This window comes from Tyto alba, unplaced genomic scaffold (genome assembly GCF_018691265.1).
Source record: "Tyto alba isolate M040663 unplaced genomic scaffold, T.alba_DEE_v4.0 Super-Scaffold_1, whole genome shotgun sequence".
In the NCBI taxonomy this organism is placed as follows: Eukaryota; Metazoa; Chordata; class Aves; order Strigiformes; family Tytonidae; genus Tyto; species Tyto alba.
In genome coordinates, this window is record NW_024881261.1 from 2,138,002 (window position 1) to 2,163,974 (window position 25,973).

Consider the following 25,973-nt stretch of genomic DNA (forward strand, 5'->3'; position numbering starts at 1 on the left):
TATCTCTGCCATACGCTACCCTCCGCATCTGAATCGGGGTTAGTTCAGGTGGAGCAAGTCAGATTCTGCTCGTGCCTATCTTGCGAGTAGTGAGCGGCAAGAGAAGAGGTGAAGTAGGATGTTTGCAATAGTTTCAGTTGAGAGAAGTAAAGATTCACTGATACCTCCCAAGCATTAATGAATGTTAGCGTACCATTTTCAGCATTTTGGAAATTTCAGTCTGGTATTTTATCTCTTAAAAATGAATTTATTTTATTTTTGAAATATCAGAATGCCACAATAAAGTGAAACAATGCTAAACTGGATGAAATGTCTCTGTCCTATTACCCTTTTCTCAAAAGTAGCCAGTTCTTGAAACTTTATTATAAGTGGAAACCTCCCCAAAATGCATCTTCATCTCTTCTGACTCCTCTCCCAAGATGATCGCCTTATTGCCTGAAGCATGAAAATTGATTATCTTTAATATGACTTTAGTTTGCATTATAACAGGTTTGAATAGGGAATGTAAAATATCCAGACTTTCTTAGAACCAGCATCTTGGGTTTTGGTAGTGGATCCACAAGTTGTCTGTTTGCACTATAAAGAAGTGTTTCTCTGTGCCGTTTCTAGTTTTACTGTGTTGTAACTTGATGGAGTGACATACACTTTTCTTAGTAAATGAGGTAAAAAAGGTGCTCCTGCTCAGTTTTCACTCTGCCCTCAGAATTATGAACACCTTAATCAAATCTCCTCTAATCCTTCTGCTGTCCACATTTTGATCTTGGTTGCTTTAAGTAAGCGCCATTATAATTTCAACCACTGGACTTCTGAATTTCCACTTAATCTGTCCTCTAACGACAAGAACAAGGCTGAGGAGACTGTTCATGATTAAATGTGCCACTGGTCAATGACAGCAGTGTCCACAAAAAAAAAAAAAAATATATATATATATATATAAATATATATATATCACTCTACATATATATCCCCTTTTTCATTTATTTAGGCCTGCTCCTATTACTGTTGTTGGTACACCTTGTCAGACTTCTTTATTAAATTAGCTGTGAGGGCCACTGGGTGTTAATTTTCTTCCTAGGAGTTTCCAGCATTCAGTTATCACACATCCAGTCTAGTTCTCTATTACTAAAGCTTATGGGGAAATTTTCATGGCATTGATACTGTAAGAAGATAAAAAATTTCTAAAGCATTTTTTCAAGTCATGTCCCATGTCTTTGTTTTTCATTCAAGGCATTTTCTTTCAGTTCTTTATTTAAGTCTGTTGGCTATAAAACATTGCATTTTCTTTCAGTTCTTTATTTGCCTGTTGCTCATAAGACATTGCTCATTTAATGTGGTGTTTTCAGGTACAGGATAGTATTTTCCCGGGACTGGAACATCTGTCTGCAGTTGAGTGCAGAATGCCCTTCTAGTGGCAGCACGTGAATTTGCTTCCAAGTAAACCAAGGTTTAAACCGACACGTGAACTTTGGGGTCAAACAATGTAATGGGGTGGGCTGGAAAACTTTTTAAAAAAGGAGGTTTTTATTAAATGCCTTGAGATGTGAATTCACAAATATTTCAGCCTGGATTAAATTCCTTGTTAAGGACTAACCTCTGAAAGCATCTACTTTCTGCAACATCTGCTGTGGAAGAGGGACTTGGGCACTGGATCTGTTACTACCCTCTCGCTAGCTTGAGAGAGAAACAGATGGAGTCTCAGGGAAGATGTAGGATTGAAATCACTGTGATTTGGACCTCACTTGTAGTTCTTTAATTTCCCCCCAGAGAAAATTGTCAGATTGGAGCACAGGCATAATATATTTCTGCCTTTGTGTGCATGTGCATGTGCCTTACTGAGTCAGACTCTGGCCTCGATCACTTCCTCTGCTCGGGTGACCTCTCCGCATGAACCTCCTCAGCTGTGAGTAGGTGCAGTAATGTAGCCGTGTGTGATTCTTGAGCAAGTAAATAAGTCTTGCTTTTCACATTTAAAATCATCAGGAAAAAAAAAAAAAAAAAAAAAAAAAAAAGGCTGAATAAAGCCAGAAACTGTGATTTCATTTGCCAAGACGCATTTTCTCAACAGCAGGGATGTGTCCTGCAAATTGAAATCTAGAAAGTTCATGTCAATACAGAGCTAGCTGTTTGATCTGGGCACATAATGTGCTTTAATTGGCCCTGAAGGAGAGTTTGGTTTTTGTGTGTGTGTGTGTGTGTGTGTGTATGTGAAAAGCACTCTGAATCTGGTTTCAAAATAGGCTTTTAATAATAGAAATAATCTCTCATGCCATAATTTTGTTTGCAGGACATTATGGGACTTTGTGCACTTATTTTAATTGGTGTGAAGCGCTGAGAAGCACGCACCTGGGTCACTGGGAAGTGGAGCGTGTGTCTGGATGGAGGTGTGAGTGCAAGTGTTTCTGGGGACTTCAAAAGGAGTTAAATTTGGATGGTGTGGGAGATGATCTGTATACAAGAAAAGAGGTCTAAGGGGTAGTCCTGAGGAAGTGTGATCTTCTGGGGCTCATTCTTCAGTCTGGGTAGGAGCGGTTTGGAGGTTTGAAGGCCTGTTTATAGCAAAATGTAGAGACCTATAAGAATCATTGATGATGGCGCATCATTTCTGATGGCAACTGAGATTACTGAAGAGCACTGCTACTTCAGAAAGAGGAGAGTATCTTCCCTGCATAAAAAGATGAAAAGTCTGGGTCTCTGCAGTTAATCTCTGCAATTCTTGAAGTTCGAGGGAATTCAGATAAAGATCTGTGCACTTCAAATTACCATCGTCTTTGAAATAGTTTCTAATCCCAACTAATAAAAAAATTTCTCTCCCTCTTCACCCAAAACATTCTCCAAGCATGTTGGATTCTACTTTTAAATAAGGAAGCATGGACTTACGTCTGTTAGAGAAACAAAAAGTAAACTAGGAGTCTGGATGTATTGAGCAGGAATACAAGTGGTTCCTGTGCTGGGAGAGGAAGGAAATTGGGTGGTTCAGAGTGTAGAATTAATGGTAAGTTAAGAAAATGTATTTTAGTAGGCAAACCATTTTCAATACTTATGAAGAAGCTTGGCATTGGGAGAAATATGATTTCCTGTAATCAAGGTGCTGGGAGTTGTTTGCCAGCCACTGATGCCTTTAGGGAAATCTAGTAGCAAAGCGTGTAAATGAAAGGGATATTAGCAGAGATTGGCTTCATTTTCTTTAGGGCAAAAACGTAAAAAGTTATGGTGTTTCATATGCCCTACTTCAGTTGGTTTAGTTATCTACTGGCTGCTCTATTCCAGAAGTTGTTGGAAAATGCTTTGACAGTATTGGTGCAGCTAACCAGCATAAATTTTATCTGTTATGCTACAGAGAAATTTGTGTGGTAAAAAGGCTTATAAATGTTAAATAAGAGGAATTTTTGGTCAATAAGGCCACTGATAAATCTCCTGTTAAATTAAGTGTGCCTGGAGTCCTATATTTAATGGAGCTTTTGCAGCTCTTGCCAAATTCCAGCAAGGCTCAAGCATTTCCAATAATTATTACAGCAAAATTTACAGCATATATTTTTTCCTATTGACATATTAAGCATATTTGCAATAGAACACATCCTTCAAGCGATCGGGTTATTGTAGCCAGTTTAGGGATGTACCCACCTTTGTAAACATCGTAAATTATTTGAAAAATAATCCAAATTTTTTTTTTTTTTTTTTTTTTTCGAATGAAGATTCCTCCTTGCATTCCAGCCTATGCCATGGGCGGGTGAGGTACCAACAATTGTCTGTGCAGTTGCATTCACGGGCCTCACGGCATCAGTTGCTTTGTAGGGGCAGACTGGCTTCCAAATGAACCAGTGTGTTTGCTGTGAGGCACTGGAAATTAAATCCAGTTAATTCCTTCTGGTCGTTCTAGCCAAGCTGTGTGTGCATGTGCCGGGGTACGTGTGCATTTTGTTGAAACACGTATTGTAGTCTTAGAAATGAATCCACTTGAAGTTGGCACTAACCTGCCTCTTGCATCGATGGAAATGGATATTACGATTGCTGTGTTGAAACGTGCGCTCAAATGCATTGGGAGTTTGATACTATTTTTCAAACTGCCAAATAGATAATGTCAGAACATTTCTGAAATGGGATACTAACATCAAGATATACTGCACCAATCAGCTAACATCAGGCAAAGTATAGCGTAAAACTGTGGATGTAGGAGACTACTACAGAATTTCCATTTTCATTCCCTATGTCAACAGCTTTGTAACTTACCTAGTAGATTGTTTTATGTTTTCCAGACATATTCTCAGTAGACTACAAACACTACATTCAGCTCAGCCTTCAGAACCCAAAGAATTAGATATGCTGTAGTTTATGAAATGGATGTTTATGAAAGTATCCTTTGTTTGAATTGCTCAAAAACCCAACATGAATTCAAACTTTGACAGCGTAAGCAGAAAATAAGAGGGCCATAGTGATCTCCCAAATGTAGCCTTAACTATTGAGGTTCTCATATTGAAAATGCAATTTTCTGTCTAGATGTTTATGAATGTCTTCAAATTCCCTTTCATAATAGCCCCTTTTTGACAGGCCTTTTTCAACTCTGAAATATGAGAAGAAAGGTTGCTGCGGAATGTAGTATATACCATTATAGGAGGTACACCTCTGTCCCTCAAGCCAACAGTACTCTTTTGGAAGTCAGCAATGATATATGCATGTGTAGGAGGTTGCAGAGCCCAAGATCCATTGCAGAGAAGCAGGAATCTTTTACTGAATCACAGTAAGTTCAGGTGCTAAAATACGGTGTGACACTTCAGGGAGCCTGTCTATGTAAAATGTATGAATTCTGTGTGATTTTACAAACTGTGTCTATAACTCCAGCCTTGTGTAATCTTCAGAGTGCTAGCAAACCCCGTCACGGAGCCGCCGAAGAACAGTCAAAACTGCTAATACTGGATTAATCTCTACAGGTAGAAGTGTGTCTGCTTTGTTATGGAGAGTGTCCACATTAAAGGAATCCGGTTCCCCCGGATCACCTGTGCGCGTTAGCATCGGTGTAACAGAAGTGGACGGCAGCCACGCAGGCAGCACAACAGAAATGAAGACACGGCACAAAAGTAGGCACAAAGCATAGGCTGTTCTCACTCACATTTTCATATTGTCCTTGTGCTTTTGTGAAAATCTGGTAGCCAGCGGTTGTGTGAACTGCCCACCTACCCGCACTCCTGCGCTCGCGGCTCGGCCAAGGCGGCTCAGGCACCGCGGGGCTCTCCTGTGCTTTTTAGTTACAAACAGGAAAAACCTTTGCTGGTGGGCGAGGTAAGTGCCGTGTTGCCAGGTAAGCAGTGGCTACTGTCCTCTTGGTTTTAACAGGAACAGGCATGCGTCTGGAGCTTGGAGAGTCGCAATTTTGTCTTCAGAGAAATCGTGGCCCAATTGAAATGCGCTTTGGAGCTGATGAGAAGGCTCCCTGATTTCACTGGGCTTGACGTCGTGTCATTTGATCATAAAAGATCCCTTTTGTGCGATTATTTGCTTTTCCCAGACTAAAATGGCCTTTTTTTCTTCCTACAAAAACATGAACTTTCGGATATCTGTATGGTGCATGAAAAGGAAGATGCTGAGGTGGCAGCAACATCAGGGACTGCTGAGAGCAAGGAGAGCCTCGCAGGGGTTTGTAATGCTCACCCTTTGGTTTTGAGGGCTCGAATATATGAGCATATACTGGATACCATGCAAAACCCAGGAAGGCCGTGTCCAAACAAAAATTATCAACGTGCAGATTGTTTTGCTGCTTTCACTGTTAGGAACTTGCGTACGTGGTAGATGCTGTCTGTATAATGGACTAGAGTGCGATGGAACAAATTGTTCTTCGTAGGAGAGGTAGGAAGGAGAGTGGCCTTCATTTCCTCTGCTGCCTGGTGTCTCTGAATGTTGACAAAATCACTTGTTTCAGGGAAATGCTGCTTTGAAGTTGTCGCAGAAAGATTTGGTGTAATGCTCTGATGCCATCCAGCATCGGTATGTTCTCCAGGAGAGCTGTCTGCTGCTGCAGCGCTCTTATCAGTTGTGCTTCTGAGACGCCATCCCTGTCTTTGTCTCTGTTCCCTTGATCAATCTGCCTTCTTTTTCTTTGCCTTTTATCTTTATTTGAGCATCTTTTTCTCCCGCCGTATTTTGGACAGGTCTCCATTTAATGTCCAGTCCTGCTAATAATCGTCATGTTGAAAAAGGAGCTAGAAAATAAACAACTTCATTGTCCAACCAGAGTATTCATTTTAGCAGTAAGAAAATGTGTCTTTTTTTTTGTTTGTTTTTGAGTGAAAGAGACAAGGAATTACTGGTTTGACAAGTCAGAGAAATGGTTAATAATGTCTTAGTTAAGGATGTAAATGAACTGCTGGTAGTAGCACAGGTTAGCAAAGACAGACTAGTAGCTCTGTACAGAATTCTCTAAAGAAAGAATATTTAAAGGGTGTTTCTCTGAGGGATCAGAAAGGCAAAGGGACCGGCAGGAAGAAATGCAGCTCCTTGCCAGGTAGCACTACCAAATACCAGCAGGAACCCTGTTCAGCTGCACTGATGTACAACTTCAGTGCTGAATTGGGGCCCTGTCTTTACTTCTTGCATCTTTTTGTAAATTTGTATAAAAATAAAACGTACGCTGTGATGTGAGTAGAATCCTGCGGCAATCTAAAGGGGTGTGAAAATGTGTATTTTCTTTTTCGTTTTAGGTATCTGTATAGCATGAATTGTCTCCTCATAGTGCTAGGGCATACCCAGGGTTCCTTACCCTCAGAGTGGTCTTGCCTTGGGTCTGGGTTCAGCTCCTCATTCAAAAAGTATATAACACATAAATGATAGAAATATGTAAAAGTATTTTATAAATGATATTATCAAAATGGGTAAAATTCACTTTGCCCCGGAGCCATGCCTGTTCTGATGTGCTGGCGTCTGGGACCAGAGCAGAGGAGGGTGCTGGATAGCTGGGGCTGTGCTGGCACAGGACCTGGCTGTGTTCCCGTGCCTACTGGGAGGTGACATCCCTCCGAAATGGTCCCGAGGCATTCGACCAGCAAACCCACACGCGGTGCCGGCGGCAGATGCGCAGCTGGGGTGGGGATGCTCCCACGTGTACGTCGATGGAGGCAAATCTATTCCACGTTCAGCTTTCCAAGTCAGTTTAATAACAGACATAAAAATGCCAACTGACCTGCAACAGGAGAAAAAAAAAAAAAAAATTTGTTTGTGACATTAAGCACCTTAACATGAAATAACTCAAGTTCACCTGAAGCAGGTTTTAAGCATAAGCAAGTCCCTGGGTGGTAAAGGTAAAAATGCACACCCTGAAAAGGTCAGGCATCTGCTGAAGCCTCCTTGTGCTCCCAGTTCTGACAAAACCGAGACGTAGGCAAAGGCAACTCCAGAGCAAGCCTGAGGAATAAGAAAGGAGCTGTGCTAGTCAAAAGAGAGGTAACATTTATATTTCTAACAATGCTGTAAGGTACTAGGCATCAGAAGGAGCCAATAAACACTGCTCTGTCTCCTGCATTTGCAAGTCTCGTTTAAAAAGTTCCTAACTTTTGTTCTGCTCTCAGCATGTCTCCTTCAAATCACTGTCATGCCCTGCCTGGTTTTAGTTTTAACGGGCTTTTATAGAAGTGCAAGAGGAAAACCAGCATAGTTAAACCCAGTGTAATGGTTGAATAGTTTTATATTGAAGTGGAACATGGAGTAGAGATAATTTTGATTACTATATTGTTTCAACACTGGACAAATACAAATGCTTCTCTTGAGTCTAAGGATATTTTTAATACTGCTTTTTAGATGTTGTTTTATTTTGCTTGAAGCTCTAAATACATTCTTCCCAGAATTTTTAAGCTTGTTCTTCTAATTTTTTTAAGGGTATCCTGTCAGTTTTTAAATACAGTCTTTTCATGTTGCCAGTGAATTGCTTTGATCTGCAGATGAGAGCCGATGAGATGCAGCTTCCTCATTGCTGAACTTTGCCAAGAGTTTCGAGTGCGTCTGCGACCGAGCCTGTCAGAATCCTAACATCAGGAAAAGAAAATTCCTGACAAGACTTTCCAAAGCAATCTTTTCCCGTTGTCTATAAAGCAGAAGGCCCAGAACAAGATGCCTGTGTCTTAGTAGTATAAAAGTGGCTGAAGGAAAAGGAAGCACCGTTTGACTAACATCTTCTTTGTTTTAGTTATGTAGCAATAGCTGTGAAAAAAAGTTATATTCCTCTTTCTCTGTACCGCATCTTCATATAACGAGGGAGCTGGCAAGGGAGGAGCTCGCAGAACAGAGCACACAGTAGCTAGGGGCTTTACAAATTGTCCCTGACCTGGTCTTGAGAAATCTGTCCTGAAAAAGACAATGTGCAGGGGTGCTGTAGGACCATAAAACAGTCCAGGCTGGATTGGAGAAGGTCTCCAGGCCACCCCCAGCCCCAGGCAGGGACGGCTCCGGGGTCAGGGCTTTTCCCCCAGCCGGTCTTCAAACCCGCGGGGTCGGGGACAGCACAGCCCCCCCGGGGAGCCCGTCCCTCCGCTCCTCCGCCCTCCCCAGGAAGACTTTTTTTCTGACAATCCAGTGCTTTGGGTGCCTCTCGGTGCCTGAGCTCAGGAAATACACATGTCCCTTGAGGGGAAATGGGCTTTTTTTGGTCAATTCCTATCAAATTACATAGCGGTTGGTTGGAAGAGGTAGCCCAACATTATTCTCAAAAATAGCATAGTTCCTTCAGATTCGGATGAGTGATTCTTTTTAGTTTAACTGCTGCTTGAATTCTACAGCATATTTCAGGGAATAAGTAAATAAAACACCATTCATGCCATGGGATCAGCATACTAATTTATGGCCAGATCTGAAGCCTTTTCCCAAGGCAAAATACAATTAAAGCCAGGCAGAACTTGACCTGAGTGAGCACTTCAGCATTTGATCTGTGAATTTTACTTTTCTGCATTTTTATTATTTTTATACAGTAGTAAAAATATTTCTCCTGCTGGTGATTTTACATTGTGCTGGATATTGAATTCCTTGCAGTACAGGCCTAACCTCTTGAAACCTAATCTTACAAAGCATGCTATCTAAAGACCTTAATTCTTTTTGGGATAACAAGTTTAAAAATACATATTTTTAAAGCACATCCATGACATTTTTGTTAACCTGGTTCTAACAGTGATCTAACAGTAACAGTAAAGGATGAAAAGCGAAGAACAGGCTGAGATCTAATCTGACCCAACTCATTGATTCACTCCCTGACCTTGGGTAAGCCTTTTGACCTGCCTGTGCCTCAGTCAACTCAGCTGGAAAATTGGGTAAAGAGCGGAGCCTGTTAGAAAACCATCTTCAATTTGAACAAAGATTTCCCGGAGACCCCAAAAAAGTGAGTGCAGTCATTTTGTACAGACATAATTGATTGTGGACTGCACAAGAATAACATCCTGAGCTACGGGATACCATGGATGACATCTCATTCGTCGTGCGGCGGCTGGGTGGTCTCCGTGTCCACCGGCGCCTGGCCACGTTTCATGTGCCCAGAGCTGTGTTTTCACTTCCACAGCATTAGTCTGGCCCTGTCTGTCCTCGGTAGGAACGTGGCTCAAATATTGCACGAGCCTAAGAAGGTGGTGGGGAGTAATTATTATTTCTGTTCCGTTCAGAGTTACTGAGCTAAGTTACTATCCCCTAATTTTATCACAACCTAAAGTGGCATCGTGTGCTGCTCTCTTGATAAAACGTTAAAATGAAATCGGGTCTCTGCCCAGAATTCACCCGATGTTCTCCCTCGTGCCCTTGCTCTCCCAAGCCAGCGTTCCTGCCTGTAATTCCCACGACGAAGACTCGGGCTGCAATCCTGACACCACCTGCGTGCTGGCAGCGGGTCCCGGGGGGGGGGGGGAGTGTGTGGTGTATGGGGAGGGAGGGGGGGATGCTGCCTGCAGCCCGAATCGTGCCCTTGGCTTTTCTGCGGGTCCTCCCGTCCTCGGTGGGAGCCGGGGGTGTTGGCACGGCGAGCGGGGAGCCAGGCGAGCCCTTTGCAGAGCTCACGAACTTGGCACCGTTTGTCCTGGGCAAAGGCCAGCCGCTCCGGCTTGTGCCAGCGTGTTTAAACTCTCCGGGATTTACTAATCTATTCTCCATGACCCGCGCTGGAAAAATGACCGTTTCCTTTTCCCAATTCCCACATCTGCTATTTGTTTTCCTCTCTTTGCCTTCCCGAGGTTCGGGAAGGAGTTCAGGAATGCGGAGCGCTTTTCGAACCTGCGCCGACCTCGGATACTGAGTGGCATTAATCTGGCAACGCTTGTAGGTAAATAGTTGAGGGGAAACGGGCATGTTCCTTCACTTTCACAGGCACATTTCTAGATGTTTTCAAATGAAATAAAAATCTTGAGCTTGTTCTCAAACGTTAGCTGGCTGTATGGCAAGAGTAGGAGGGACCTGGTATTTCCGATGGAAACTTGTAAATCCTGCTCTGCCTCTTAATTGGCTCTGTCATTATCCTTCCATGAAAGACTCTAAATTGTAACATTAGTATTAGGTGCAAACACCTAAAAAAAGTCACTTCTACTAGTCCAAATGAAATTACTATGTGGGAATGAAATTTATGCTGGAATAAAATCATCACTGTGCCTCATATAACATAATATATACATATATATTTTGCATTAAGAAAAATCCCAGGCTCTACTCGCTTCTAAAGTGCGGGCAGAGAAAAACAAAATGAAATTTCACTTGAAAATACTTGCTTTTCTAAATGGAATACTCTGAAAGCATATGTTTCATTTAGGAGACCTAAATAGCAAGCAAGTCTGAACAGCAGTAAGGACAAATAGAGTCTGGAAGCAAAATGCAGTCAAAATTTGAAAAATGAGACAAAATATTTCAGTCTGTAGAAGGGTTGTATGACGTGCAGCAGGATGCCTTAATATTGACTTCATTGGGACTGAGAATTCACCATTTTTTTTTTTTTTTTTTTTCCAAATAAGAGGTCTTAATAGACCTCCCTAAATGCAATTTACTGTGATTCTTCTGAATCAGAATGAAGTGATTTAAAAATTTTTTAGGCATCCTGTGTGCATGAAGATACATAGGCACCCCTGAAAAAAGAACAATAAAAACAATCACATCTTGGGAGAGATAAACTTGTTATGAAAGATTAAGGGAGATTTAACCAACAGAGTTACTATCCACAAAGATGCTTATGTGCCTTTTTTTTAAAACAACTCAGTGGAAGTTCGGTGTCAAAATAGAAACTGGAGGCTAAAAATGGGGTCTAGGTCTACTGTATATTCCTCTGGGTTTACAAGATTAAGCAGAACAGGAATTACCCACAAATATTTGGTGGGTTTTAGATCAAGAGCCTGAAATAGATGCATGCTTATGGAATTAAGGGGAAAGGAATTTTAAAAGAGCTGATTAAACTCGCTACGATGCTGCTTTTTAGATTAATGGCCAAGAGTGAGGAGCTGAATTTTTCTGACTTCTGATACACGTGTTCCTCCTGGTAATGAGAATTTGATGCCAGGAATTAGCTGAATAGCAATGAGTGTGAGCAAAGGCGTTGAGGTTTGCTCGCAGCATGCCTCGCTGCGCTCTGGCCGGTGACAGGTGATTCCTCCTGCCCCGTCTCCCCCTCCGAGGTGTCGCGCCGGCGTGTGCGTTGTCAGAAGTCCTCAAACACTTGTGAAAACTTTTGGCCGCTCGTATGTAATCTGCTGTTATCGCTCATACGTCCCTTTTGCTTTTCCTTCTGGCCAGATTTCCTTTCGCCATCCGATGCCTTTGTTTAAGATTATTTTTTTCCCCGAGATACGCTCGGTCGCATTTTTCCAAGTTAAGTGTCGTCTGTCACCGTTCGGTAGGAGACTGCACATTCTGCTTTGAAATCCCCTCCGATCGCTGAGGTCATCGCCCCTGGCTGTCGTGGAAACAGAAGGCAGAGGCGAAAAGTGCTTTCAGGTCACCCGGCCCATGCCAGTGCTCCGTGGATGGAGCGTGGATGGTGGCAGCCCGTGGCGGTATCTCTGCGCAGCTCTCCTTGGAGCCAAGCTCGGTGTTTGCCCTCGCAGGCCGATAAAATTCGCTTTGATGTCCGTGAGCCATCAGAAGAGGAAAACCCAACGCGCTGGTGGAATGGCTCCACCATTGTTAACTGGGCGACCCTGCACAGTTTCAAAAGACAGCGCGTGTCTGCACGCCAGAGAGCTGTAACGGCGGCAGCAGTCACGGCCCGCGGCCTCGGTGTGGAGCCCTTCGTCTGCCCGTCTTCAGCGAAGCACCACGCGGACACCAAAGTGTTAGAAACGTGGAATAGATTTTTGGCACAGCGCTTAAATGTAGAGCGTTTTGTGCAGAGTGGAAGGCAGAAATGTAAAGTGATCAAAAATCCATGCTTCTGGTAGAAAACTAGTGCGAATAGCCAAACGAAGGGCAATAATGCGTGAGGTCAGCGGCAAAGCCCCCTTTGATTTCGATAGGCATGAATTACAGGCGAAGAGAAAAACTGGGTTATTTGTAATTGTAATTGACTTAGTTTGCAGTGACAAAGTTGCTGCATGGAGGGAAGGTGTGCATCCTAATTGTCTTCAATTTCTTCCTGTCATCAGATTCAACTGTGACTACCCGGTGGTCTGTAATTTTTTTTTGTTTTTTTTTTTTTTTTTTCCCCCTTCTGGGACATTTTGCTATGGATGTTAACAGCACCACAAATGCAGGAGGGACAGTCCTGGCTGACGTTCAATTAGATTAAAACCAGTGATTTTTTTAAAAAGCTTTTGTTGTTCTTTTTGACATGTGGGTGGGTTTTTGTTTCTTTAAAAATATGGCATGAGATTCATCACAGTAAGTGTCCCTTCATAAGCTGAAACAAAGAGGATCTAGGGAAAGCAGGCAAGTCTTTTAGTGTAACTACAACCAGAAAAAAAAAAAAAAAAAAAAAAAAAAAGGCAAATAAAGAAAAAAAAAATTAAATTCTTTAGTCTCCTTTCTGTGTTTGGGTGAAACATTCAGACTGACTCTGTCTGAGTTTAGCAGCTAATTGATTAGAGAATGGTAGCAGAAAAGCATTTTTTGTTAGAGTTAGAGAAGTAATTAATCGATCATATGTTCTTTCTTTAGCAATTATGTGATATTCCCCTGTTAATCTGTTCGAAATTTCCGTGTCAGTATAAACATGCAACGTCCCTGCTGGTTTCAGAAGTAGAGACGTGAGGTCCTTCCCTCCTTCTCTGGTCAGCCTTGGGGACCTGCGGCTCGTTTTAACCAAGGCTTTCCAGGAGCGTTTGCCGTTTCAGGGATGCCAGAGAACTCTGCAGGCAGGAGACTTTCCCGTAATTAAACTCTGTGCAAAATAAAGGGAGATCTTCATCACACTCATTGTATTCATATAAAATCTGTTGCCATGGGAGCTAGCATTGAATAGCAAGGTAGGCAAAATCAGTAATGTTACATTACATTTGCCCTGTAGCCACTGGAGGGTCCCTTAAAATAAAGTCGCCTTTTATCTTTGCTTTCTGAATAAACATAAAACTAGATTTTTAGTGCAAAATCCTGATTTCAAGGTTATTGATGCCAGACTAAATTAATACAGTCTGTGCGATAGCATACAAAATCCCCAGCAAAGCCAGGGATACTCCTGTCTTTTGAAAGCTTGACATTTGTTTTTCATAATGAACTTAAAGGTCACCAGCTACAGATGAATCAGGATACCTGCTTGAGTTTACATTTACATGCATTTTATTTTATTCCCATGTGCACTTTTTATGAGATCCATCACTGGAATAAAACTGTAGCTCTCTCTTATTATCCCAGGTTTGATAGTCTAGAAGAGTCATCAACCTGCTGCCTTTAAGAGCAGACGAGTTGTCTTCGGCGCATCGCGGTGCGGCTGCAGCTCGGCGTGGTGTGGCTCCACCAATGTCTGTTTGCTTTGCTGCTTGACCCGAGCCTCACCCCTCATTTCGGCTGCAAACACCACGTTCAAAAGTGGCTCTCTGTCCCTAATCTGTAATTCTCCGTGTTTTGTCATCCCGCTCAATCCCCGAAACGGTGGCAATGTTGCACTGTCAAAGTTAGTGAAAAATGGTTTGTGTGTATTGATGCTTGTTTAATTCTCGTTTTATTTCTGCGGATGAAGATGCAATTAATCAAAATGCAGGTTTTGGAACTTCCAGGGATTCAAAATGCCTCATTCAGACTTACAATGAATGTGTCCCGTGTCTTCTGCATATGAATTTTTGGTTTTGTTCCGACTAACAAGTGACCTGTATTGCTGCACAGATTTTTTGAAACCAAATAATATTTTATATTTTTACCAAAATACCTGTGGAGCTGACAGAGCATGATGCATTCATTTTCCTTGATTTTGTAGTGAGGGAAAAGGCTAACATGAATAATTCAAAAATAATGCTGAGACTGTTAAGATTTAGTACTGGAGAGGTCATCACAGTTGGGAGAATGAGCTAGGAGACTATTACTATTCCACGATCTTTGAATCTCAAGGTGACATCATTATTATTTCTCTATATCTATAATGTGGTGCTGCAACCAACTTATTGCAGTGTTTCTCATGTAGGGTAGAAAGATCAATTATATACAGACCTCAAAATGTGAACTATAAGCATAGTGTCCAATAAAACTGTCATTAACAGTCACCACAATTTTAACTGTATGCTTCCAGGTCAAGCTGTTTTAAAAATGATAACTGACATTGAAAGGTTGAATAAAGGGCACGCGTTCCAAAGGGAACAATTCTTTACCCAAATAAGTTTTCATTAACAAATTCGCTAATTCTCTTCTTTAGTTTTCAAAAGCATTCAGCATTTATCTCGTTGTCTCTGGTACGCACTTTCACAGACAACCCTGGGAAAAAAAAAAAAAAAAAAATCCTAAGTTTTCCACCTGATCAGCATCAACAGTAGTATTGGTGAATGCAGATAAAGCAATGTTGTGCAATTTGATTTAATTTATTCCTGTCTGCGACGAGAAACTGAAAGATACTGCCTGAATGGAAGTTGTATTACGGTAGCGCTGATTGCATTACTTTAACTGTTACCTCACCTCTCCGTGTGCTGGTACCTCACCAGCGTGCCTGTGCAAGCGTGAGTTATCCAAATATCCAAAGTAAACAAGTCACTTACGAATATTCAGAAGTAATGGATGCCAGGAAACAGCCGTTAGGACTTCAGAGGCGTCTCTCCATTGGGTGAGCGCTGCCTTATGTGTTTAATTAAACATCCATTTCCCTTGGAGAGTATGCCTCAAGACTGTAACTCTTCCAATAAACACTTTTCCTACTTGCTTTGTTTTCTTTTTGTCATTTTCACATGAGTTTGAAAGATAAATAAGGCAGCTTTCATAAGGAAACTACAGAGAAAAAAGGGCTGGTAAGCCACCTGTTCTGAACACCAGGATGTTTTGATGTAAGTAGCGCTCAAACATTTCTAAAAAATATGCTGCAACTCTTCGAGACAGTGATTTCCTCTTCTTTTTTTTTTTTTTTTTTTTTTTTTTTTTTAAGGAACAAGCTACTCTCCTCCTCTCCTACTTCTTTCCCGTTTCTCTTACGGGATTTAGGCTGACGGCATCGTGATGGCTCCTTGCTCCAGGGTAGCCGGGATCGAAGACGATGTGGGGCGAGGAGCGCGCCGGGGCTGTGCGTGCCTGGCCAGGGGCCCCCGGGGACCTTGCCCTTCTCACTCCTGCTCCTCTTCTTGCCTCTTTTTTTCCTTCTTGGCTACTCCAGCAGCCCGAGAGCCGTGATCCGCAGCCAGGCACGCACATAATGCCTTCGTGCTGCTTGGGCCACTCTTCTGGGGACATCTGCACCGATGGCTCTTGGGCAGCCAACGACTCCTTCTCGTTTAGGGTCTCAGTGGGCTTGGCAGCGATTTCATTCTTCTAAATTCCGATTTGCATTCCCTGCCTTCTCCAAATTAGACATTTTTATGGTAAGAGTTAAAAAAAATATGACTAAGTAAGCATATAGAAGGAGCACACAGATGAAAATACGTTAAAAAATGAAGATCCTGTGTTATTTTCCTGGCAAGGCTTTCACGCGTGCACAGCTGGAGGGAAAGGGCGCTGCGGCAGGACCGTGGGCTCCAGCCCTGCTGAACCAAAAGATTAAGAGGAGATTGGTCAGAGGAATCAAAATTATACAGGCTGGTAGAGATGTGATCCCGCAGCAGGAAAAATAAAACAACTGTGAAACAATGTCTCTCTAATGACTACAGGAAAATTAAAAAGAGAGTAATTCAGTGGCTTCCTAGGTATAGCTTTTATCCTGTTCAACCAAACTCTTATTTTAATTTTTAGCATTTGGAGGGAAGCCACATGGCTTAAGCTCCAGTTCGCCCTCACTTTGCAGCCTTAACTGGCACAGTGGTTTTGTTGGCCTGTTGCGCACACCGACGTTGACCCTCTGCAGCGAGCGTGGTCCGGGGCGATTCACCGACTGGGTCAGCGCTGCTTGGCCTAACGCGCTGCTCCGACGTTCATTTTGGGAGAGTCCGAAGATTTGAGCATCATCACTGACAGCGGTAGCCTTCTTGTTGGATACCTGAGAACCGGAGAAAGAATTGGAGAGCAGAGGAAGAAACAGATTTTACGGCAGAAGTATGGAGAACCCCGGAAACTTAGGCTTACTTCTGTCTTTATCACAGGCTTCCTTGGTTTTGGGGGCACGACACGATGGCAGCTACATTTACTGCTAGATTTATGTTGAGGTGCTGGAGCGATGGAGCTACGTAATCAGTTGTATGATCCCAACAGCCAGCAGCGGTCAAGGCGGCAAGGACAGTCTTCCAATTCAACACCGGATCGGGAGCTTGCAGGTCAGCAGTCAATCCAAATGGTTTACCCGCTCTGGTATTTCCAAACTTAATATTGCTCTGATTTGTGTGGTAAAGAGTCTGGGAGAAGTTTTGCTGCCAGTTACTCCTTTTAGACGACCTGAGGCTTTCATTTGGAGCGGACGTGCACTGTGCAAATTGCTAAATTTTACTTGGAAAGGCAATCTGGCTATAGGTGATCTTGCTTGAAATTTAAAAAGCATAATAATAATTAAATAAGAATAAAATATTCTTGACAGGTATGGTGGTTTTGCAGAACCAAGTTGGGAGGAAATCATCTTTCTGCCAAAGAGCTTGAATTTCATAATGTGTTTTGAAACAACACTGCAGTCCTTTCAGAAGAGGAAAAGCAAGGGCGCCCTGGCCCCCAAACCAACCCCAAACAAACATTAACGCAGACATTTTGAATGGATTCTTTGTGCATCACCGGCCAAACTAGAAACTCTATCAATGAATAATGGATTTTGTAAAAAGTGTTGAAAAACTACAATAATGAGAAAAAAATCCTTTAACATATTCAGTTACTTTTCACATGAAAGACATTCTGTGGCCAGTGCCCAGCGAAGGATGTTATCCTGTTATTCAACTACAAGAGAAGAAAAAGGTGGCAGAAAAAGCTAAAGAGAGCCATTAAACCTGTTTATCATTAAATAAAATGTACAAGCCTGTTCATAACACAGGAATGCAAAGTGTACCGTTCAAGGAAATGTAAACGTAACTGCAACTATTTCATTTCATGTGAGGTTTATGTTAGCTCTCCTATTAAATTTAATGGGTTGCCTCATGAGAAGCAGCTCATTAATATGAATATGAAGAGCATGTTTCAACCTGCAAACTAAATAACACAAAGATGTGTGCTGTTTATTTTCCTTTGGTAGATCTTTGCTTTTTAAAAATATGAACTAATGCAGTAGAAATAGCTGGAGTCTGGGGATAAAACACTGAGGTGGGAATGAGGAGGCCGTGTTTCTCATTCCACTCAGTGTCGTACGCTTCTGATGTGATCCTGAGCAAATCAATTAACTGCTGTTTACTTTGGTTACTGAATCAGGTTAAATCAACGAACAGTGCCATACTTATTGTGAGGCTAAATAATTATAATTAATTATCCTGGTTTCGATGAACATCACGGACTGCCTGGAGTGATGGGCAGTGCTGGAGCGATGGGCCAAGGTCTGGATTCGGGAAGGTCGGCAGCTGCCTCTGCGTGCCGGAGTCTTCCTCTCGCCTGGGCTGACCGAAATGCGTCACCCAACCGGGGTGGTTGCATTGCTTATGACTCCCGAGCGAGCAGGGCCATAGCAGTTGGGGTTTTGCAACGTGTCTGCCCATGGATGGGAGAAAAAGGGACATCCTCAGGCCCTTGGTTCCCTGCGGGGTGATGGACCAAAGAGACTTCCCCATGGGCGAAGCGTTTGTGCGGCTTGGGTTGCTGCTGGATGTATTTCCACTAAGTTGCTACGTGTAAAAAAGGAAGCTAAATGAGCACAACCCCTTCAAAATTAAATTGAAAAATTAGACAGCAAACAGCCAGGAAGGACTATATTTATGGCCCTCGAAGGAACATTAACTTGCCCACATTTATCGAATTAGGGTTAATTTTCCAGGAGACAGAGTCCCTTTGGTGGTTTCACTCTCTGGCCACAAAACTAACCCTCACCTGTGAATTGCAGGCATGGTTTGAAGGACTGGTCCCTCCAGTAACTCGAATTTTCTTTGTTTATTTGTCATTTATTCATCAGCAAAATTTCCTTATGACCACTTGAAATCCATAAATAGGTATAGGTATTGTCTTAAAATGGCCTGGTGAAGTTTACACCAGAGGTTTTTTGAAGCATGGGAGGTTTCATATACAGCAGTTAAAATAAATGTTAAAACTGATAACAAAGATTCAGGCCTTGATCTTGCAGTGGGATATAATCAATTATAGTGTTGTAGTCCTGTAACATATCACTTAATTTAGTAGCCCAGGCAGGTTCCTCCTACACGAGCCCTCCAAGGTCACTCCTGAGCTGCCCCTCTCCGTGGTTGGAGGGAGCTCAGCTGCTGGTGCCACACGTGCACAACTCCCCGATGGCACTGAGGTTTGCCCAGGTGTTGGAAAAAAAAAAAAAAAGAAAAAAAAAAAGTGATTTTTTTTTTAAATTTGAAAGTTCCCATTTCACTGTAATCACAAAAAGTCAAAGGAAGATATTAGTTTGTGTAAAACTGTCATTGACACAACATTTTCTGGTCATTCTTTCTGGAATTATTTGTAGTGGTTTTGTTTTGTGTTTTTTTTTTTTTTTTTTTTTTTTTTTTAACGGCCTCTGGGTCTGCGCTTGTGGGTCACCTGACATGGCAACTGCACTCAATATGGGGAATCCCAGAAAATCAATTTGGCTGATCGCCGGCCATGAATTGGAGTTTTTCCTGTTCCTTTTGTACAGTGGAGGACCTGCCATCCTGGTGGGAGCTGCGGAGGTCTGCGATAAATTCATTCTCCCCCCCCCGCCCTGCTTCAAGCCCAGCGTGGAGCTGTGCTGCCCGGGAGGAGCTCCAGACCCAACCGTGGCCCATGAGCACACGTCAGCTGTGGTTCCTTGGGAGATGCTGGTTTCCACTGGGAGGGAAGGCTGCTGTACTGGTTTAACACCGGAGGCAGTAACCCTGTGTAAACACAAATAGTCGGGAGCCATCGTTGCACCTATTTTATGGCCTTCTCCATCCTTTCCGGTGGGTGGGAGCATCTGAGGGGGGAGTGACCGCGGTGCTCTCCTCGCTGTCTCCGTGCCCATTGGTGGAGAAGTCCCACCTTCTTGTGTGGTGCCACTGGGGCGGATCGCAATAAAAGCCAAAATGAAAAATTTCATAATAAAAATAATCAAGTTCACTACAGGGTCTGAGTCCATAAAACTTCTAATAATAATTAAACATTTTGAGGGGAACTCATAAAAAATACTCAGAAAGACTGGTAAGACTTGCACTCTGATCTTTAACTTGTACAAGGAAAATCTGTTAAGCATTCTACTTTTTTTTTTTTGTTTTGTTACATTTTTGTTCCATTGCGCATACTCAGGAGACCCCTTTATTTCAAATTTAAAATAGTCTATGAAAATCTGTATTGACGTAATAGCTTATTAGGCTACAAGCAAAATATTCCCAGAACTAATTTTTAATTAATATAGTTCACTGAAAACTTATAAAAGATTCATACATAATATGATAAAAGAAATAAACATCCTCAATACCATGTTAAGTTTCTTTTCTTTGTAAAACATTGTTTTTTTCTCTTCTGCTACCAGCACAGTAAAACCTACTCTTACAAAACTGACTTGCACTTGTCTGTGGCAGCTCTGTCAGATGTGGTATTTTCTGATACATAAAGTGGTGCCTATTAATTCAGAATCAAATTCTGTCACCTTTTCTCACTTTGGGTGCTACCTGTTGTAAAGAGCTCCGTATTTTTAATCCAGGCTTCTCCTGAAATTCATCACTGTCCCACCAACAGGCCGCTCCAGAGCTGATGGAAGCCACTGGAAACTCATCTCACTCACCTATGTGAGTTTTGTGTCGGTCGTAAGGTAGTTAAAAGTGGCAAGATTTGACTGAAATTCATCTCACCTCTCCGCAATCACATCAAAGCTATCAAGTCCAAGCTCGTCGCAGTAATTTCCCTCTGTAGGAAGTGAGGAGACGTTGGCATCTCCAGAGATGTCTTTTGGCCACGTTTCTGGAAAAGGAAGGTGCACGTTGCGACTGCTGAGCAGGAAAGCCTTGCTGAAAGAGCCTTAAACTGGGTGCCCTCTTGGGGGGTGATGAGTTGGTCCCTCATGCAGGGTCTCATCCTGCAGATCTTTACAACCAGAGCTCTTCTCAGAGGTCCTCTGAGAAATGTGAAGGTTTATCTTGAGTCTTTCCAGCGAGGATGACCTTCTGTGACCTGCTTGGCACAAAATACTTGAATTTTGCTGCAAGAAAAGCAGCTGTTCAGTGGATAGTACGAGATATTGAATGTTGGGCTGCTCTGAGAAGCCCTTTCCTCCTCGCTGTCTTCCCTCCCCCAAAGTCCTCTCCAGCCATAAATTGTGTGCTTCGGTTTGTGTTGAGTTCTCTTTATTTCAGCCTGTGCATGATCCCCGCTTGCATCGGAGGTTTCCACTGCAGAGTTTCATGGCGAGGTTAATCTGGGAAAGCTAGATAATAAAAACTGGGGTCTTTTGGTTGTTGGGAGGGAGGGATGGGGCCTCCTGGGTGTGACCGACCGCAGCTGAGGCATTCAGTAATAGGGTGGAGGCTTTACTACTTCATCCTTCCTTGTTTTGGCAAGGACAGAAGAGGAATTAAACTGGAAGGCTGACAACCTGAATTCACATTTCCTGCATCGTTATTCCTGGTAGCTGCCGGACTCTCTGCCGTAGCCCCAAACAAAGGCCGTGTCACGTTTCCCCTAAAGCGATGACAATGAAACACCCTGATTTTTATGCGGCTGTAATCAAACTTTGTTGTCGTTGCTCAAAGAAAAGGCGTTCGCGTTCCTGCCGAAGCTATGCCTCAGAACTTTGGCAACCTGAGAAGCGCTGGTCCAAGCGATGCTCCCGGGGCTGAGGAGGGGGTTTTGGGGGCTGAGTCTGTGCTGCTGCACCGAGGGGGAAAGCTGGGGAGCAAGGGAAGGAAGAAAGGCAGGGGACTTACGTTTTGGTGGAAGATTGGGAAGCGAAGACTGAATTACAGCAAAATTGTGGCTGAAAAGCAGCCCCAGTCATGGGCTGGGAGGTGTCTTGCCTTGTTAGCCACAGCGGCATCCCCAGGTGCCAGAGGACATGCCCATATGTGCTTAAGAAGTGCTGCCGTGCCGTTGCTGGAGTCACTAAACTCTGTGTCTGAAAAACTACGAGCATTTCATGGGAGAAGACCTGCCTCAGTAAAAACCCCTTGGCAGACACTTGTAAATGGGTGGTTAAAATATACATCTAGCGTAAACCTGTACCAGTGCCCTCTTCCTTACATCAACAGCATGCCCGCTGGAAGAGTGATGGGATAGCATTGGCCATCTCTTGGAAGGTCTTTCCTAATTAATCCGATTGTGTATCTTAGTCTAAGTCAGGATAACACTATGTATTTAATAGGATTTAGTCCTGTGAATTTTTGATATTCACAGCTCCTTTGTAGCTTTAATATACTCAGCATTTTTTAGGATTTGGTCTTAAGGGCTTGATCCAAAAACATTTGAAATCAATAGGTGTTTTCCTTTGACTTCAGTGGGCTTTGGTTCAGCCTCTAAATATCGGTCAATACCTTCTGATCTGAGTACAAAAAAATATTTTTAAATCGTATTTCCAAAACTCTTATTGCTTACTTTACACTGCATAACTTCTTGAACTCTATGTAGATTTGAATAGGGAAATATTAACCAAAACAATAATGATATTATTAGTTGAAGTTTTAGCTTTTAAATTCAATAAAAAGTACCATTGGGTATTCTTTAATGTTATAGAAGAAGAATGATTAATTTAAGGTTCAGGTGCAAGACAAGGTCAGGAAAGAATTGTTACTGTATACAGTGAGCATTTCAAGATTAATTTGTAGTTTGAAGTATCATTTTATGATTCATTTTCTGTTTTGTTATCAGGGGAAGTATGATGGGTGACATACGAGTGATCACAGTGTTTTGGTGCAATGTTCTGTGATGGGCTTTTCATAAAAATTAGCTGACAATGTCATGAGTATACAAGTAAATTTATAGCTTTCATACTGGACTGCCATTCCCAGAGCTATTTCCAATCACTTGGGCTTTTTATTAAGTTTATTGTTCTTTTATTGTTCAGCGGAGTGTAAGCAGCGAGATTACAAATAAATGTAAGTTGCAGTGGGTATGAAGTCAAGCTTGCAGAATTAGGGAAGACGCAAGCGGAGGGGAGCAGAAATTAATTTGAATCATTGGCAATATGAGAGACCACGTCCTGACATTTCTTGTCAGACACGCGTACCGTACGCGGCGTCGCAGGCTGACGTACCGCTCCTGCCAAAGTCCTGGCAGAAAAAGCCTGAAAGCAAAGTGGCAGTTGTGCTTCCAACGGACTGACCACGTTTTTTTCCTTTCTTGCTTATTTTTGTTGCCCGCTTTGCTTTGCTGTCTTCCCTCTTCTGATCCCAGCATAACGGAACCAACAAGTGAAGGACAATGAAGTTTCTCATTTTAGTATAATTCTCGTAATATCTCCAGCATGAAACCTTCAGCATTTATTTCCCTCTACTTTTTCTCCCCTCAAAGAGTGAATACTTTATCATTTTGGTTAATATCCTGACCAGCAGAGCAGAAAATCAGACTCATAGCTTTTAATGACACATTTTCAACTGCAAGTTAGTCAAAAAAAAATCATTTTTATGTGGTTCTTCAATACTTATACAGACTTCTAGAAACATAATTAAAATTTGTGTTCCTTCTTTGTTATTACTGCTGTGGACTCCACTTAAACTGGATGCTGTTTGTCTGGGCAATCAGACAATAGCTAGAATCCAAAAGCAAATCGATTTGCTGTGTGGCGTGTGCTATTACTTAAGTTATAAATAAAATGATTTTTCCCAGATGGCTCCCTGATGGCCCTGCACTCTTGCTGGTACCAGCTACAGCTTTTCATCCCTGCTGCAGCTCCCTCATGCGTCCCCCCCCCCGGGCCCCTTGCACCCCCGGGGTGGCCGTAGGGCTCCTCTTGAGTCCAGCCCAGCAGAGGATCTGCAAAAGCCGCTCCCCTCGCTCCAACCCTCGTGAAATGGCATTTTAGTTGGGAGAGGAAGGATGCCTGAGGTTTTACACCCCAGCGTGAGGGCAGGGCCAGGTTTCCCCCTTTCTGGCGGTCCCCATGTTGGGAGATGTGGCAAGCTGGCCTCCTAATTTATTTTTCTAGCGCAGACGTTTTGAAACAGAAAGGCTAACTTCTCTCGAGGTTGTATATTCATTTCACAGACAAATTTTCCTTCCAAAAATATGGGCAAGGTGATGTTGGAGACTGTAAATATACATCCAAAAGCATACTACATACACTTACCCATGCTTTGCTTTCATTTTGCCTTTTCACGATGACTAAAATTGTTAATCTTACATGTTATATTTTTGTATTTTTTTTCTTTAGAAAACTGGGAAGACGTAACCGGTAATCACACAGCATTTGTAATAGAAGGAAAACAGTTATGATGAAAACAAGTATATTGGAAAATTCTGGGACTAAAAATAAGTATTTTTCCATGAACACAATAGGCCTATATTGAGAATTACAGGCAAAAAAATCAATAAAAAGTAGTATATAATAGCTATAGAGTTCAAACAAAGTGCATTCATTCCCTAGTCCCTAGGAGGACCCCTGATACATACGTGCAAAAGTTAATGAAAATCAGACTTTGTTGTGTCATCAAAAATAGCAAAGAAGTTGGCTGCCTTTTCCCCTACGTTTTGGCTAGTCATTGCTCCATAAATATCGCACCTATTTAAAGGACCAAACCTTGCTGCTATTAAGGTCAGTTGCAACCCCTAGTACAAGCTTTGGCACAGGTTTGGGGGCCCCGATATTTGCTTTGCGGGGTGCTGAGCGTGCCCCCCACGGGACGGTGGGTTTGCTCTGGGATCACGGGGGCGGTGGGACGCGGGGGTTGCCCCTCGCCCCCGGCTGACGTGGTCCCAGGGTGTAAAAATAATGGCTTGTATCTTCCTGGTAAGTTGGCTTTCAGCTGTGGCCGTGGTTCTCTTTTCTCCAGCCCTTCGCACGATTCCGGTGTGTTTTAGAACAAGAGGGTCTACGGTTCGATGTAGGCTGAGGGGGACCAAGACCCAGCCCTGCGGTTCTCCGGGTCCTTCGCAAAGTTTGGCCTCCTCGAGCTCATTCGGGAACATGAAGTTACCTGAAGTCAACAGGAGACATGCAGGGCTTTGCTAAAAAGCTGTCACGTGGCTTGCTGCAGAAATCGAGTAGTTCTGTGCCTGAGTCATCCAGGAAATATATGATTAATAAGATTCCAGTTGGAGAATAACACCTCCGTTTTATTTATTTTTTTTTTCTTTATATTATGCGATCACAGTATTTTGTAAGCATCCAGAACGCTTTTTCTTCACATGGTGGTTTCATCAACCCTCTTTCTATCTTTCTGCTGACACCGAATGACCCTCAGCCTCACAATCTAACAATTTTTAATGAAATCAGAGAAAATATAATACTGAGAACATTCCTATTTGATTAAGTTTAAGCTGTGAGACCCCAAACTGAGGCCAGTTGAAGACAATGAGAGCCTTTCTGTTTGTTTACATGGGTTTCATAAACTTTTGTTGGTGAAAGAGGCCTGTCAGGAGCAATGAAATTAGGAATCCGTCCATGTGAGCCTCTGCTTTGCTTCACTTAAAAAAAAAAAAAAAATAAACATTTTTATTTTGCTCATTGAAGGAATACGGGAAAGGATGAGAATGCAGACATCCATTCTGGCTCCAAGCCAACCCAGTTTGGCCAAGAGGCAAGTTTCCTATAGTTTAAAGATATGCTACAAAAAAGAAAACCCCATTGTTGTTCAAGTCTTTGCAACTTCAAAAAAAAAAAAAAAAAGGCAGCAAACTATAACTTTTCAAATCAGTTTAAAAAATAATTCTTAGAACTTTCTTTCCCAGAAGATAGGCTGGCTCCTCGCTGCAGTTAGTCATTACGCACTCAGCCCCAATACAATGGCTGGCTCCGGGGCAGCAACCTTAAAATGCAGTTTTGTAACTCCTTCTGAGATGAGTAATCTTTACTTATGTCCCACTCGCACGAGTAAGAGATACTTAAGTACGAAATGGTTGAAGGGTCTGGCATGCTGACAGCAGCAGAGGAATGAATTGAGCAATGGCTTTGAAAACTGACTGTCAGCATCTCTATAAACTTTGCATGGATTTCTTTCACAGAGATTTTAGGCATGGGTGCAGAAATGACCCTGGGCTTAGTAGGCAACTAGTCAGTGCCTTCTATTTGGTTCAGGCACGTTGCCCCAAAAAATAGCCAAATTAACTATATTAACCTATTTTTTAAATTTTCATCAAGTTTGTAGAGGCAAAATATAAACCTGATTGTGGATCATGGGATCGGTGAGGAGAAGGGCACACCTTGCTACATGCACCTAAGATTTGAAAGCTTGGATTATCAAGCTTCAAGATAT